The 17,439-nt window shown below is 36.9% G+C and overlaps 1 non-coding gene across 1 annotated transcript; it reads left to right on the forward strand.

Moving 5' to 3' along the window:
* Window positions 1-695: 695 nt before the first annotated feature.
* On the forward strand, window positions 696-803 carry LOC112725545 (small nucleolar RNA R71). Its single transcript, XR_003164647.1, has one exon. It is a non-coding gene; the product is annotated as a small nucleolar RNA R71 (small nucleolar RNA).
* The last annotated feature ends 16,636 nt before the right edge of the window (window positions 804-17,439 follow it).

Consider the following 17,439-nt stretch of genomic DNA (forward strand, 5'->3'; position numbering starts at 1 on the left):
CTAGGAGGGATTTCAGTGATCCTTTTACTCAGCTAGCCCACTTGTGCTTCCAGATTTCTAATGGAAGACCTCGTTTCATTCATGAAACTCACAGTGGCCTTGGATAGATCAGAGACTAGATTTGCTAAATTAGAAGCATTTTGTTCAGAGTTCTCTGTCTGTTGCTGAGTGGATGATGGAAAAGGTTTATTATTGTTAAACCTGTTTCTTCCACCATTATTAAAGCCTTGTTGAGGCTTTTGATCCTTCCATGAGAAATTTGGATGATTTCTCCATGATGAGTTATAGGTGTTTCCATAAGGTTCACCTAAGTAATTCACCTCTGCTATTGCAGGGTTCTCAGGATCATAAGCTTCTTCTGCATAAGAAGCCTCTTAAGTACTGTTGGATGCAGCTTGCATTCCATGCAGACTCTGAGAGATCATATTGACTTGCTGAGTCAATATTTTATTCTGAGCCAATATGGCATTCAGAGTATCAACTTCAAGAATTCCCTTCTTCATAGGCGTCCCATTACTCACAGGATTCCTTTCAGAAGTGTACATGAACTGGTTATTAGCAACCATGTCAATGAGTTCTTGAGCTTCTGCAGGCGTTTTCTTTAGGTGAATGGATCCACCTGCAGAAGTGTCCAGTGACATTTTTGATAGCTCAGATAAACCATCATAGAATATATCCAGGATGGTCCATTCTGAAAGCATGTCAGAAGGACACTTTTTGGTCAACTGTTTGTATCTTTCCCAAGCTTCATAGAGAGATTCACCTTCTTTCTGTCTGAAGGTTTGAACATCAGCTCTAAGCTTGCTCAGCTTTTGAGGAGGAAAGTACTTGGCTAAGAAAGCTGTGACCAGCTTATCCCAAGAGTTCAGGCTGTCTTTGGGTTGAGAATCCAACCATAATCTAGCTCTGTCTCTTACAGTAAAAGGGAAAAGCATGAGCCTGTAGACTTCAGGATCTACTCCATTAGTCTTAACAGTATCACATATCTGCAAGAATTCAGTTAAGAACTGAAAAGGATCTTCAGATGGAAGTCCATGAAACTTGCAGTTCTGCTGCATCAGAGAAACTAATTGAGGTTTCAGCTCAAAGTTGTTTGCTCCAATGGCAGGAATGGAGATGCTTCTTCCATGTAAATTGGAATTAGGTGCAGTAAAGTCACCAAGCATCTTCCTTACATTATTATTATTTTCGGCTGCCATCTCCTCTTTCTGTTCGAAAATTTCTGAAAGGTTATCTCTGGATTGTTGTATTTTAGCTTCTCTTAATTTTTTCTTCAGAGTCCTTTCAGGTTCTGGATCTGCTTCCACAAGAATGTTCTTATCCTTGCTCCTGCTCATATGACAAAGAAGAAGGCACAGAAAAATAATATTAATAATAGAGATCCTTTATACCACACAGTATAGGGATCCCTGTGTGAGTAGAAGAAGAGGGGGAGACAAAGAATGTAATATAATGGAAGAAACACAACTGTGAGGAGGCTAGATATGTGAGATGAGATGTTAGGATATGAATGAATAAATAGAATGAGATGGGAGAGGGAGAATTTTCGAAAATATTTTTGAAAAAGAGTTAGTGATTTTCGAAAATGGTTTTTGAAAAATGTTAGTAATTTTCGAAAATTTTTGAAATCAAAAATAAAAAATAAAAATAATTAGTTAATTAAAAAGAAATTTTGAAAAAGAGGGAAGATATTTTCGAAAATTAGAGAGAGAGAGTTAGTTAGGTAGTTTTGAAAAAGTTAAGAAACAAACAAAAAGTTAGTTAGTTAGTTGAAACAAATTTTGAAAAGATAAGAAGTTAGGAAGTTAGAAAAGATATTTTGAAAAGATATTTTTGAAAAAGATAAGATAAGAAGATATTTTAGAAACTAATTTTGAAAAAGATTTGATTTTTAAAATCTCAATTAATGACTTGATTCATAAGAAATCACAAGATATGATTCTAGAACTTAAAGTTTGAATCTTTCTTAACAAGCAAGTAACAAACTTCAAATTTTTGAATCAAAACATTAATTGATTATGTTATTTTTGAAAATTTGATATAAAAATAAGAAAAAGATTTTTGAAAAATATTTTTGGAATTTTCGAAAATAACTAAGAATTTTGAAAAAGATTTGATTTTTGAAAAAGATTTTGAAAAAGATAAGATTTTCAAATTGAAAATTTGATTTGACTCATAAGAAACAACTTGATTTTAAAAATTTTGAAAAAGTCAATCCAAATTTTTGAATTTGATGAGAGAGAAAAAAAGGAAAGATATTTTTTTTTTTTGAAATTTTTATGATGAGAGAGAAAAAACAAGTAAAATAATGCAATGCATGAAATTTTTAGATCAAAACAATGAATGTATGCAAGAATGTTATGAATGTCAAGATGAACACCAAGAACACCGTGACTGTCATGATGAACATCAAGAACATATTTTTGAAAAATTTTATATGCAAAGAAAACATGCAAGACACCAAACTTAGAAATCTTTCATATTTAGACTCTAATAAACGAAAGATGCACATGTAAAACAAGAAAAGACACAAAACAAGAAAACATCAAGATCAAACAAGAAGACTGACAAAGAACAACTTGAAGATCATGAAGAACACTATGAATGCATGATTATTTTCGAAAAATGCAGGATGCAAATGCAATTGACACCAAACTTATATGACACAAGACTCAAACAAGAAATATAAAATATTTTTGATTTTTTATGATTTTATGATTTTTTTGGATTTTTATCTTATATTTTTCGAAAATTATTTAGAAAAAAGAAAAATAAGGATTCAAAATTTTTAATATGAATTCCAGGAATCTTATGCTCTAAAGCTCCAATCAAAGGGTCAGGCATGGCTTAATAGCCAGCCAAGCTTTAGTATGTAACTCAGACATGACACGCCTGACATTCCTTACATTCAACAGCCAATTGGCTAAGAAAGATAAAGAAGCTCTTCTCTTGAGTATAAGAATTGAGACATGGCTTTACAGCCAGCCAAGCTTCAACATGCTTCATGAAACACTAGAATTCATTCTTAAAAATTTCGAAGCCATAGAATAATTTATTTTTTTTTATTATTATATTTTTTTTTCGAAAACAAAAGAAAAATTTTTTTTGAAAGAGTTTTTGAAAAATTTTTTTGAAAATAAAACAAAAAGAAAATTACCTAATCTGAGCAACAAGATGAACCGTCAGTTGTCCATACTCGAACAATCCCCGGCAACGGCGCCAAAAACTTGGTGCACGAAATTGTGATGTCACATTCATAATTTGTCACAACTTCGATACAACTAACCAGCAAGTGCACTGGGTCGTCCAAGTAATACCTTACGTGAGTAAGGGTCGAATCCCACGGAGATTGTTGGTATGAAGCAAGCTATGGTCACCTTGTAAATCTCAGTCAGGCAGATATAAAGTGATAATGGTGTTTTTGAATATTATATAATAAAATAGGGATAGAGATACTTATGTAAATCATTGGTAGAAATTTCAGATAAGCGAATGGAGATGCTTTTCGTTCCTCTGAACCTCTGCTTTCCTACTATCTTCATCCAATCAGTCTCACTCCTTTCCATGGCTGGCTTTATGTGATACATCACCACTGTCAATGGCTACTTTCGGTCATCTCTCGGGAAAATGATCCAATGCCCTGTCACGGCATGGCTAATCGTCTGGAGGCATCACCCTTGCCAATGGCTTCATCTTATCCTCTCAGTGAATAATATGCTCACGCACCCTGTCACGGCACGGCTATTCATCTGTCGGTTCTCGATCATGCTGGAATAGGATTTACTATCCTTTTGCGTCTGTCACTAACGCCCTGCAATCGCAAGTTAGGAGCTCGTCACAGTCATTCAATCATTGAATCCTACTCGGAATACCACAGACAAGGTTTAGACTTTCCGGATTCTCTTGAATGCCGCCATCATTCTAGCTTACGCCACGAAGATTCCGGTTAAGAGATCTAAGAGATATTCATTCTAGCTTATTTCATGTAGAACGGAAGTGTTTGTCAGGCACATGTTCATAGGGGAGATGGTGATGAGTGTCACACATAATCATCACCTTCATCATGTTCTTGGGTGCGAATGGATATCTTAGAAGCGAAATAAGATGAATTGAATAGAAAACAGTAGTACTTGCATTAATCTTTGAGGAACGGCAGAGCTCCACACCTTAATCTATGGAGTGTAGAAACTCTACCGTTAAAAATACATAAGTGAAGGTCCAGGCATGGCCGAGATGGCCAGCCCCCTAAAACGTGATCAAAGGATCATAAGGTAATCCAAAGATGTCAAATACAATAGTAAGAGGTCCTATTTATAATAAACTAGCTACTAGGGTTTACATGAGTAAGTAATTGATGCATAAATCCACTTCTGGGGCCCACTTGGTGTGTGCTTGGGCCGAGCCTTAACTTTCCACGTGCATAGGCCATTTGTGGAGTTGAACGCCAGGTTTTGATCCATTTCTGGCGTTCAACTCTGGTTTTGGATCCTTTTCTGGCGCTGGACGCCAGATTTAGGCAGAGAGCTGGCGTTGAATGCCAGTTTACGTCGTCTATTCTTGGCCAAAGTATGGACTATTATATATTGCTGGAAAGCCCTGGATGTCGACTTTCCAACGCAATTGGAAGCGCGCCATTTCGAGTTCTGTAGCTCTAGAAAATCTACTTTGAGTGCAGGGAGGTTAGAATCCAACAGCATCAGCAGTCCTTCTTCAACCTCTGAATCTGATTTTTGCTCAAGTCCCTCAATTTCAGTCAGAAAATACCTGAAATCATAGAAAAACACACAAACTCATAGTAAAGTCCAGAAATGTGAATTTAACATAAAATCTATTAAAAACATCCCTAAAAGTAACTAGATTCTACTAAAAATATACTAAAAACAATGCCAAAAAGCGTATAAATTATCCGCTCATCAGGTACGCACGCCCTTGTGTGCGTACGCATACTCCAAAATTGGACCATTCCGTGTACGCACTCATGTGTCGCGTACGCGAGAAGACAAGTCAGAAATGATCGCCTACATAACCAGTCATGGGGCCGCGTACACATCCTTAAGTTTTTGGCCTATTCTACATACGCATGCATGTGTCGCGTACGCCGGAAAGCTTGGCAGAGATGCACGTCCGCGTACGAAGGTGTCCGCGTACGCATGCACTCCCAGACTTTTAATATTGGTAAAGTTGCAGAAATCAGTTTTAAACACCAAACTTTAATTGTTCATAACTTCCTCTACAAAACTCAATTTTTCTCAAACTTTATATCAATTTAAAGATCGTTTTTTAATGAACTTCAATTTAAGACAAATTTCAATCAATTTCAAAAACTGAGGCTCAAGTTATGATCCGCCAAAGTTAACCAAAAATAGATATTTACCAAAAAAGATAATTCTCTAATTTTCCAAAACTTCCAAAACCAAAATTAGATATTACATAGAGAAAACCAAAATCATACCTTGGCCGATTCCTAATATGCACCACACACTAAATTTGAGTCGAAATCAAGCCTCCAAGCATCAACCAATCCACCAATCAACTCCAACAAGCATCAACAATCAAACTTTCCAAGCTATACAAATTAATTTACCATAAATCAATACCAAGGGTTCCTAATTACACAATTTCACAAGGATAAAGAGTTTCGTTACCTTTTCCGATGGTGTTTGGGGCACAAACCACCAATAGTCCAACCTTAGCTACCACCTAATCAATCAAAAATACAAAATCTACTCAAAACTCAAACCTTAATTTTTGAATTTATTATGGCTGTAGAACAGAGAGAAAATTTCGAAATCCCAACAAAAGTTAGATAAAACTAACGAGCTCGGCAAGAGCTTTGCGTAGCTGCAAACGGGACGCGAATCGGAGCACCGTAACTCAAGTTATGGCAAAAAGAATGAGGAAGTGAATAGTATTTCTCTCTTCCTTCACTCTTCTCTTTTTCAGCTGCTAGGTTTAAGTGTTGTGATGTTATGAGGCTAAAATGGGTTTATTTTTGTGTTTATATATGTTTGGCTTGGGCTATTAAATTTTCTAATTAATATTCTAAATTTTTGGAACCTATTTTGGGCTATTAAATTAATTAATTAAGTGGTTAATTAATTACGGTTCTTACAGAATCAACCAGAGCATCGATGCTCGGGAGAGGGTATGGATCTTTAGGATAAGCTTTATTGAGATCGATGTAGTACATCCTCCACTTTTCGTTTTGCTTCTTTACCAGGACCACATTAGCCAGCCATAATGGCTACTCTACCTCTCTTATGAATCTGGCTTCCAATAACGCTTGCACTTGTTATTCCACGACTTGTGTCATTTCGAGCCCGAGTTTCCGACGCCTTTGCTTAATAGGTTGGGAACCCAGATAAATGGTGAGCATATAAGACATCAGATTTGGATCTCTACCAGGCATATCAGAGGATTTTCAGGCGAAGAGATCGGAGTTTCCTCGTAAGAGATCAATGAGCTGTTCTTTCAGACCTCCTTCTAGGTGTGCCCCTATATTCGTTGTCTTTTTAGTATGGTATCCGATTTGCACTTCTTCTACTTTTCTTCAAGGTTGGGGATGTATTTCTTCCCGAGTTCAGATGTAACACTCTACCACACAAAGCTTTATGCCTAGGTCGTAAATCAACGGTGGTGAGGCACTACGACTTTTAAAAACAAAATACATACATATATAATGGAAGGAATATGATATACTAGAAACCCATGAAGGAGAGATATAATCGAAAATCGTATCTCATTCAAAATTCAATGATATACAAAGTAGAAACGATAGAGGCATATATATAAGATTCAAAAAGTTATACATAATAACACTAGTCTTAGCCTGCGAAGATAAGGCCGGCTAGTTAATATAATACAACCCAAAAGTATGACAAAAACATAAACCCTGTTTCTCCATAATTAACCTCAAAGAGGGATATATAAGTTATAATATACAATAGTGGAGAATATACATACATATATATATATATATATATATATATATATATATATAAGCAAAAATAAAAATTCCAAAAGACAATCTTTGCTTTGCAGAGAGAAACTGGCATGCTCAACGAGATGCATCATGTCCAGTATCTGAAAAATAGAAATTCCCGAAATGGGTGAGACCATCATCCCTTTTGGGGTTCTCAGTAAGGGTAACAATTCCAAAGCAGAAATGATATAAAGACTACACGAATCCTCTAGGCAATTCTAAAACTTCAACAAACATAAATCCAAGCCTAGATGTATACTAAACCAAAAAAAATAGTAAGTTACACTAGGTGTAACTAACTATGTTCATACATCTCAGGTTTTCTCTCGCCCTTTCTCTTTTCATTAAATCTCAAGTCCCTCTCATCCTATCTCTTATTAGTTCTATCACCTTTTACTCATCCTGTTTCTTTTTAGCCTCAAGTTCTCTCCATTTCATCTTATTATCCATATACATGGCCTCATAATAGAATAGTGACAGCAAACACAAGTAATGAAATTCAAACACAACCAAATTCAATTACAGCAATTATGACAGATAGTAGTTAAACAATAATAATCACATAGGCAAACTACATATACAATGAACACACCCAAATAATGTCACATAGATGCATGAATGCCTGTCCTACTGGCCATGAGCTCACGCGTCGGTTATATTTCCAGACATGACTCGGATAAGCGGGATTCAACCACCATCCTTACCTGTAGGTTCTATAAACAAGTGGAATTATACCACCATCCTTGCTCGGAATATGCAAGCATGAGTAAACCACTGTACCTACCTCCACAGTAAGCGATATTAAACCACCATCCTTATTGGGCACCTCGAACAAGCGGGATCACACCACCATCCTTGATCGGGTTACATTCACCACTCAATCTGCAAGCGGGATTAAACCACCATCCTTGCCAAACACAAACCAATATGCAAGCGGGATCACACCTTCGTCCTTGCTTCACAAATCAACCTGTCAGTGGGATCACACCCCCTCCTTACAGCACAATTCATTGGTACGTGAGCAGGATAAAACCCTCGTCCTCGCTGCAGGCAGGATCAAACCCCCGTCCTTGCTGTGATAAAACTCATTATTTTGCCAAGTCCCTGAAATATAGTACCCGACTCACTTTTTGCACCCCTAGGATATTGTGCCTGGCTCACTTTTCTGTGTAACCTTCGGATATAGTGCCTGTCTCACTCTCAACTCATCATAGTCATCCTCATTTCTCAAATTCTTTCAAGCACATAAACCATTTAAATAAGACATTTCTCAACCTCATTCATTTCTCAATTCATATTCATTTCTCATTCATCATCAACATAACACTCTGCCATGTTTACACAAGTTACCCCCATCCACATGATTTCCCAAGCCTAGGTCATCTGCTTTAAACTCATAATGAAATAACTTTTGGAATTCACCCAAAGCCCTTTCATTCATCCCAAAGCCTAACCATTAGCTACGGGATCTCAACCAATAATTAAGGAGGTTTAGGAAGCTAGAGAAGTGCTTAAAAACTTAAAAATCACAGCAAAATAGGGATCATGCATACGAATGCACATAATTAGGGCTTATATATGTTGGGCCTTGGGCCCGGTTCACTCGGTTTAGCCCGTTGGCCTAATTTTGGTCCAAAACCTTTAGGATTAGAGTTTTAAATCGTATTTTAAATAATTTTACTTGCCCAAGCTATAACTTTTAATTTTATTAAGAGTAAAGTATCGATTTTGTCCCCAATGTTTGGGGTAAGACTCAAAGTTGTCCCTAACATATGAATTGTCCTATTTAAGTTCGTAACGTTTCAAAATTGACTCAATGTTGTCCTACCATTAAGAATCTGTTAACGAATTGATGGCGGGACAAAATTGAGAAGATTTTGAAACATTAGGGACTTAAATAGGATGAACACATTAGGGACAAAAATTATACATAGAAATTAATTTTAATTTTATCCTTCAATAATATCAATTTTTTACGGTACATAGTTATTCAATTATTTTTTAATCACATCTAAATAAATTACACTTAGTCACGTTAATTTTATTCTAAATAAATTTATTTTTTTCATAATTTTACTCTTAAAAATATTTACTCATCAGAAAATGATTCTAGAATGACTAGCACATAAACTTGTAGGGAAAAAAATGAAACACATACAATAAAGTAATGTGATTCTAGTCATTTTACAAACATTTCATGATGAGTAAAAATCTTTAAAAGTAAAATTATAAAAAAATAAATTTATTTAGAATCAAAGTAATGTGATTAAGTATAATTTACTTAAATGTGATTAAAAAAAATAATTGAATAAATATGTACAGTAAAAGATTCATATTGGTGAAGGATAAAATTAAAATTTATTTCTATGTATCGTTTTTATCCCCAACATTTTCGTCCTATTTATGTCCCTAACATTTCAAAATCATCTCAATTTTGTGCCGCCGTCAGTTCCATTAACAGATTTCTAACGGCAGGACAACATTGAGTCAATTTTGAAACGTTAAGGACTTAAATAGGACGATTCAAACGTTAGGGACAACTTTGAGACTTACCCCAAATGTTAGGGACAAAAACGATACTTTACTCTTTTATTAATTTTGCTCACTCATAAGTTAATTTTCTCACTCGCAGTGCCAGACAGATCTAAGCCGGTACCGCCGGTTAAATTACCAGTATGTGTTTTTACGCATATTTTCGTAGAAGAATAATACTTTTTCCCACTCGGAAAAATTCACTGAATCTACTTATCATAGTTAAATTTTCAAATTCCTAAGTTTTGATTTTCGACTTTGTCTGGGCACACTTTAACTATTTTAACTTAATGATATATTTTTCAATTTAATACTTTTATAATTTTTCTGGATCTTACATCAGACACCACCAAGTTCGATAATATTGACTTCTTTCCACCTGGGCTGCCTTTTAGATTAAGGCTTTCATTATAACACTTTCGTGCCAATGTTTGATCTCCCTTTGGTGGCAATCCCTTCTGTAATGGAAAACTTCATGCACAAATGAGGTGTAGAGACAACTGCTGCAAGTCGGTTTAAAGTGGTCCGACCTATTAGGACATTGTATGCAGACACGACGTCGACCACAATATAGTCGATGCTTGACATCCTTGACTTTATGCCCTTTCCAAAAGTGGTGTATAAAGAGATAAACCCAAAAGCTCGGATCAGCGTGTCCCCCAACCCGAAGAGGTTATCTGGGTACGCCTTTAGATCCTTCTCTTCTAGCCCGAGTTTGTCAAAAGTGGGCTAAACAATAAATCCACGGAGCTTCCTTGATCCACTAGGATTCTATGGAGGTTTGAATTGGCGAGGATCATTGTTATCACCACTGGGTCGTCGTGGCCAGGCGTTACCCCTTGCATATCTTCTTTGGTCAATGAGACGGTTGGTAAATCATGGGTTCTGTTCTCTTTCCTGACCTGATATACCTCTTTAAGATGCCTTTTTCGTGAAGATTTTGAGATTCCCCTTCCAACAAACCCTCAATTTATCATGTGTATGTGTTGTTCAGGAGTTTGAGGTGGACATTCTTGTCGTCCTCCTTCTTCATCTCTTTTCCTTTTCCTTTGATTGTCCGACCTGTCAGCCAAGTATCTGTCTAGTCAACCTTTCCTGGCCAACTTCTCAATGACATTCTTTAAAGCATAGAAATCATTGGTAGAATGCCTGTAAAGTTTGTGGTACTTGCAGTATTATATCCGACTTCCTGCCTTTTTGTGTTTGATTGGATGAGGAGGTGGAAGCTTCTCAATGTAACATACCTTCCTGTAGACGTCTATAAGAGAAACTCAGAGTGAAGTGTAATTATGGTACCTTCGAGGATTTTCCGAGTTGTACTCTTCTTTTTTCTCAGCTTCTTTCTCCTTTTCCCGAGGTGGGTAGGGCAGGCTAGGTCTTGGGAGAGGCTCTCTAAGTCAGAAATTTTCCTCCATGTTGATGTATTTTTATGCCCGTTCTTGTACTTCATACAAGGAAGCCGGGTGTCGCTTGGATATGGATTTAGAGAACGACCCTTCTTTAAGGCCGTTAACTAATCCCATTATCAATGCTTCAGTAGGCAGGTTCTGTATTTCCAAGCATGCTTTGTTGAATCTTTTTATATAGTCTCGGAGTATCTCTCTGACTTTTTGCTTAGCACCTAGCAAGCTTGGAGCATGCTTCACTTTATCTTTTTGAATTGAAAATCTAGTAAAGAACTTCCTTGCTAGGTCATCAAAGTAAGTTACCGTTCTGGGAGGTAAGTTATCAAATCACTTCATCGCGGCTTTGGTCAAAGTTGTCGGAAATGCTTTGCAATAAGTCACGTCAGAGGCATCAGCTAGGTACATCCGACTTTTGAAGTTGCTAAGATGGTGCCCCCCGGTTGATTATTCCACCATAGAGATCCATGTCGGGCATTTTGAAATTTCTTGGAACCCTATCTATCATGATCTCCTCAACACATAGTTTTTCACCTCCTAGAGGGATTTGCTTTCAATATGCTCGATTGCTCAATGATAAACCACTATTTTATGGTTTATCTTGTGCTCAATTGAGTGGTTTTTATCAATTCTTTATCCACTTATTCATATGATTTGCATGATTTTACGTTTTCCTTCCTGATTTTGTACTATGATTAAAAACATGCTTCTTTGGCCTTAAGTTTCCTATGTTTAATCCTCTCTTATTACAATTCGATGCCGTGATATGTGTGTTAAGTGATTTCAGAGATTACAGGGCAGGAATGGCTTAGAAGATGGAAAGGAAGCATGCAAAAATGGAAGAAATACAAGAAGTTGAAGAAACAAAAAAGCTGCCAGCCTGACCTCTTCGCACTCAAACGGTCATAACTTGAGCTACAGAAGTCCAAATGACGCGGTTTCAGTTGCGTTGGAAATATAACATCCAGGGCTTCGAAATGATATATAATTTCCTATAGTGGCCATACAGCTAGGCGACGCGAATGTGTGCTCCACGCAGACGCGTCGTAGTGACGAAAAACCAGCGTGGCAGATTTCGCAACCAGCGATTTCTCTCCTCTCTCTTAGGATTTAGATGAAAAAAACAACATTCATTATTCATAATTTTAGGTTTTAGATGAAGTTTTAGAGAGAGAGAGAGGTTCTCTCCTCTCTCTTAGGATTTAGGATTAGGATTTCTCTTATTTTAGGATTGCTTCTACAATCACAGGTTCAAAGTTCCTTTAATTTATTTTCTATTTTTATTTATTCCAATGCTTTTACTTGTTAATGTTACAATTTAGCTTATGAACCTTTTCATGTCAAGATTTAAATATTCTATTTAATATAATTCGAGGTATTTCAGACTTATGGTTGTTTTATTCTATTTATGATGCTTTCAATTTAATTTAGATTTATTTTCTCCTTTTGGCTTTGGTTAAGTAATTAGTAACACTTGAGTTATCAAACTCAGTGGTTGATTGAGATTTGGGAATTGATGATTAATTTGGATCGCTTTAAAGCTAGTCTTTCCACTTGACTTTCCTTTATTTAGTAAGGGTTAACTAAGTGGGAGCAATAACAATTCTCATCACACCTGATAAGGATAACTATGATGGGATTTCCAGTTCTCATACTTTGCCAAGAGATTTTCTAATTATTAATTTATCTTTCCTTGCCATTTAGATTACCTGTTCACTATTCAAAAACCCAAAAACATACCTTTTACAAAACCAATAATAAATCATACTTCCTTGCAATTCCTTGAGAAGACAACCCGAGGTTCAAATACTTCGGTTACAAATTTTATTGGGTTTTGTTACTTGTGACAACCAAACTTTTGTACGAAAGGAATTCTTGTCGGTCTAGAAGCTATACTTACAACGGGAATTTATTTGTGAAAATTCTAGATCGCACGAGAGTTCCGATCGTCAAAATGGCGCCGTTGCCGGGGAATTACAAACGTGTGCCTTATTATTGGTTATTGTAAATATTTTATTTTGCTTGTTTATTTGTTTTTATTTTTGTTTTTAATTTTTATTAGTTACTATGAGTTCTCACCCCCGTCGCTTTGAGTTTGGTTCTAATATTGTTGAAAGGAATGGAAGCTATAACAGGAACATGCATCAAGGTCGAAACAATCAAAGATGGAAGGAGCCACGAGGATCTAATCAACCCTTTCGGCAACAACACCTTCCAAGATACCATGGACAACGACCATCCTACAATGCATGCCAAGACAATAGTTATGGTGGACCCCTTACTGACAAACCACCTCCACCAAATTACTATGGTCAAGAGCTATACCAGGGAGCATACCAAGATGATGAATATGGTAGACCCCCTTGTGGTTACCAACAACCCCTTCCAATGCGCTATAACCAACAACCATTCTACAATGCATGCCAAGACAATAGTTATGGTGGACCCCTTCGTGACAAACCACCTCCACAAAATTACTATGGTCAAGAACCATTCCGAGGTGCGTACCAAGATGATAGATATAGTGGACCCCCTTGTAGTTACGAATAAGCTCCATCATATGCCAATGAACCACCTCCTCAACATAGCTTTGAACCACCATATTCACAAGCCCCTTTACACCATTCACCTCCATATGACCCCAACCCCTATCCACCCCAATTCCAACCCAATTACCCCCAAGGACCACCACTTCCATATACACCATGTCCATATCCATCAATCCAAGAGTACTATGATCCTACTTATGATAGCCAAGCGCAACAAGAATCAAAGGATCGTCTCAAGGAAACAGTGGAAAAATTTCATGCAACCCTTCACCAACTGGAGCAAGCGATCAATCGATTACCTTCCCGATGTTCGGACACTCAAGAAACCCCCATGGCTTCATGTGGAGAATCTAATGAAGAACGTAGCATGAAGGAGACACTAGAAACTCCGGTGGACAGTAAGGAACATGACTTTGTATTGGAACAATTGGAGGAAGCTAGAATTATTGAAGAGGAAGAAGTGGTCGAGGACTTAGGAGATCCAGAACGTCCATGGGAACCTCAAGTCACAGAACCCCCTTCTAAGGAGTTTGAATTTGATGTTGAGGAGGGTGTACAACCTCCAAGGCATATCATGGTTGAAGACTTTGAAGAGGTTGATCAAGAGATGGATTCAATTATTGATGAATTCTTATCTACAATTGAATCCTCTCCAATTGGATTTGACATGGAGATTAAAAAAGAAGAAGCACAGCCTCCCATGCCCTTGGTGAACAATGAAGCAGATATCGAATTGGAAGAAAGCTACCAAGAGGAAGAGGTTGATATTGAAGAAGCTCGCAAAGAGGTGGAAGTTGTAAAAAAAGAGCCCAAGTGAATGGAGCTGGAAATCACCTTGCCAAAGCTGTTGGAGACCTCTCTCCTAAAGCCATCACCATCCATTCCTTCATTCAAGTGGGTAAATCTTTCATCTCTAAGCTTAATTAGCTCACTTGAATATGCTTTACTTGAAACAGATGGTCAGCTTAGAGCTCTTTGTGGCATTAAGCATAAGAGGGAGATGGTTAGTGGTAAGAGTTGTCATGCAAGGTTCAATATGGTTGCATGCTCCAAATTGAAGTATAAGGGTTGGTATAATTCTCAATTGAATGGGTCTAGGAAGCTGCTTGGATGTCTCCGTGAGAATTCTGACTGTTCACCACCCAAGTGGAAAAATGATGATCAACAAGAAGACGGGTGCAAAAGCAAGGTTTGGGACCCCGAAATTCATTCTAGCAATCAACACTCTTAGGGCCTTGTCACTTGCTTTAACTTGCTTGAAGGCTCTTTGCGCCTAGTTTGGGATCCCAAAGGCCATTGGAATTACAAACATTGGTGGAGATTCCTGGATGAGTTCAAGCACAGGCCACCATGACAAGGAGATCACCAAATGTCCAACTTAAGGACTTTAACTAAAAGTGCTAGGTGGGAGACAACCCACCATGGTATAATCGTTCCTTTTTTATTCTTAATCTTATTTTATTTTATTTTTTTCATTCATAATCTCTGCATATAGTCTGCATTCACATTTGCATTCGCATTCTGTATCAAAAAAAAAAAGAGGCACGCGACGCGCAAGAGTCGCTGACGCGTCCGCGTCATATGTGCCTTAGACACAAGAAGAAAAGAAGCAGAGAGTCACGCGAGAGCGTGGCTGGAGGTGCGCCTTAGGCACAACCATGCCCACGCAACCGCGTCAATGACGCGTCCACGTCATTTCGGAAACGAGCCTCCCACGCGTCCGCGTAACCCACGTGAACGCGTGCCCCAAAATTCGACGTAAAAGAGGTGTATGGCAGAGAGTTATGATGGAGCTGGGCTGGAATGATGCTGGAAACACAAGCCCTATCACGCGACCGCGTGCCCCACGCGGCCGCGTCATTTTGCAAATATGGTCATTCACACGATCGCGTCACCCACGCAAACGCGTCACCCTACATTTTGGCAAAATGAGTTTGAAACAGAGAGTTGCGTAACCGCACGACTACACTCGTGCCAATAGCACAAATCAGGCCACACGATCGCATGATCCACGCGTCCGCGTCACTTGATATTATCGTCCGCCACGCGATCGCGTGACCCACACGTCCGCGTCACATGCGGCACACAGCTTATCCAAATCAGCCAAAATATCTTATCTTTTCTTCCCCAAATCCTAATTTTTTTTCCTTTCTTATTCCTTTCTTCTCCCTTCTTCCTTCTTTATTCTTTCTCACTTTTTACTTCCCCCATCCCTTATTTCTCACATCCATTATCAAGGTTCTTTTCTTTCTTTCTTTACTTTTTACTTTTCCTTTATTACTTTTATTTATGTTTATTTTTTCTTTTTTTTTTCTTTCTACTTTCAGTATCTACATTTTATTTTTCTTTCTTTTTCTTTTTATTCCTTTAATTGGTGTTAGAAATTTACTAGGTGATTGTTTTCTTCTATATTTTGCTGATGAATTATTATGAAATTGTTTGACAATTAGTATTACTTCTTAAAGGGTTGCTTGCATGTTCAATTTAATATTTTCAATAACATATTTACCATGCATGCTATGTGTTTGTGAAAAAGCCCGTATGGTATTCCACATTATTTTAAATTATTCTATTCTACTACTCTAAATGCTTGTTTTTTTTCACAAAATCCCTTTTATATTTTATTGATTAAATATAATTGTCAATACAAGCAGGTTGTTAGTTTGAAAGGGTTGATAATTTAACTTGGACATTTAATGCTTGATCTATGTTACTCATGCCTTTGCCAGCATGCCAATAAACATCTTGCATTTAATTGTCATCACATGCACTTGCTATATTTCCAGTGATGAACTTTTTACATGTAGTCATGACCATGTGTTAACAACATCCTTCTTTACCGTGCATTGATTGTCACGCATCCTGCCCTCTTCCTTGCTCTAACCTTTGAAGTTTTAAAAAGTACTTACTTTTTTCCTTTTCAGGATGGCCACCAAGAAGGGTAAAGAGAAAGCTACTCCCAAACCACCGGCAAGGAAAGGAATAAAAAGGGCACTAGCTGCAGAGCCACCCGTCCACTTGTACATCTTAGCATGCACCGAGGACGGTGCAAACTTTAAGTGTGGGGAGGTCGATACCGACTTCCATGGGTTAGTTATTTTCTTCTCAACACCAATATATTACTTTATTTGTTAGTTCATTGTTGCATTTACATGTTTAATTGCATGTTTGTTTGATTTTATGCATTTAGTTACTACTTGGTTAAAGTAATAAATTTCTTTTCAAGACTCTATTTTATAATATTTCACTAATTTAAATTGAAAAAAAAAATTTTTTGTGTTAAAACTTGTTTGAAGACTATAAATTGGAACATGGTTTAAAGCTAAGAACACACAACCCGTGAGATTTGAGCTTAATTACATGGTTACATTATTTAACCATAATATTTTATTCTTGTATGTTTTCTTCTCTATGATTGCAATCTTTGCTTTGTTTCATTCTATATGTCCATTATTTAGTGTATTTACATGCTTGCATATGATTGAGACCATCATTTGTCATTAACTCACTTATCCCAAATAGCCTACCCTTTTATGTCACCCTTGTTAGCCACCTTGAGCCTTTTAATCCCCTTTTGTTCTATATTTTGCCACATCACTAGCCTTAAGCAGAAAAACAAATTAAATATCCCCAAATTGAATCTTTGGTTAGCTTAAGATAGAGATTGTGTATCAACTAAGTGTGGGGAACCGTGGGAACTTGGATGACAAGATATTTGAAATTTAGGTACATACTCATGTGAACTTAGAAAAATTAAAAATCCATGTGCATTGACAATGTTATGTTTATTTTTATGCAATAAAAAAAGAAGAGAAAAAAAAGAAAAAATCCAAAAAAAAATTCAATAATTAAGTAAATAAATAAGGGGACAAAATTACCCCAATATTAATTTTAATAAAAGATCAATGCATATGTGATAAAATTAAAGAAAAGTTGATACATGAGTATGTGAAATATACAAAAGTGGGAATTT

Source organism: Arachis hypogaea, chromosome 11 (assembly GCF_003086295.3).
Source record: "Arachis hypogaea cultivar Tifrunner chromosome 11, arahy.Tifrunner.gnm2.J5K5, whole genome shotgun sequence".
NCBI classification, from domain to species: Eukaryota; Viridiplantae; Streptophyta; class Magnoliopsida; order Fabales; family Fabaceae; genus Arachis; species Arachis hypogaea.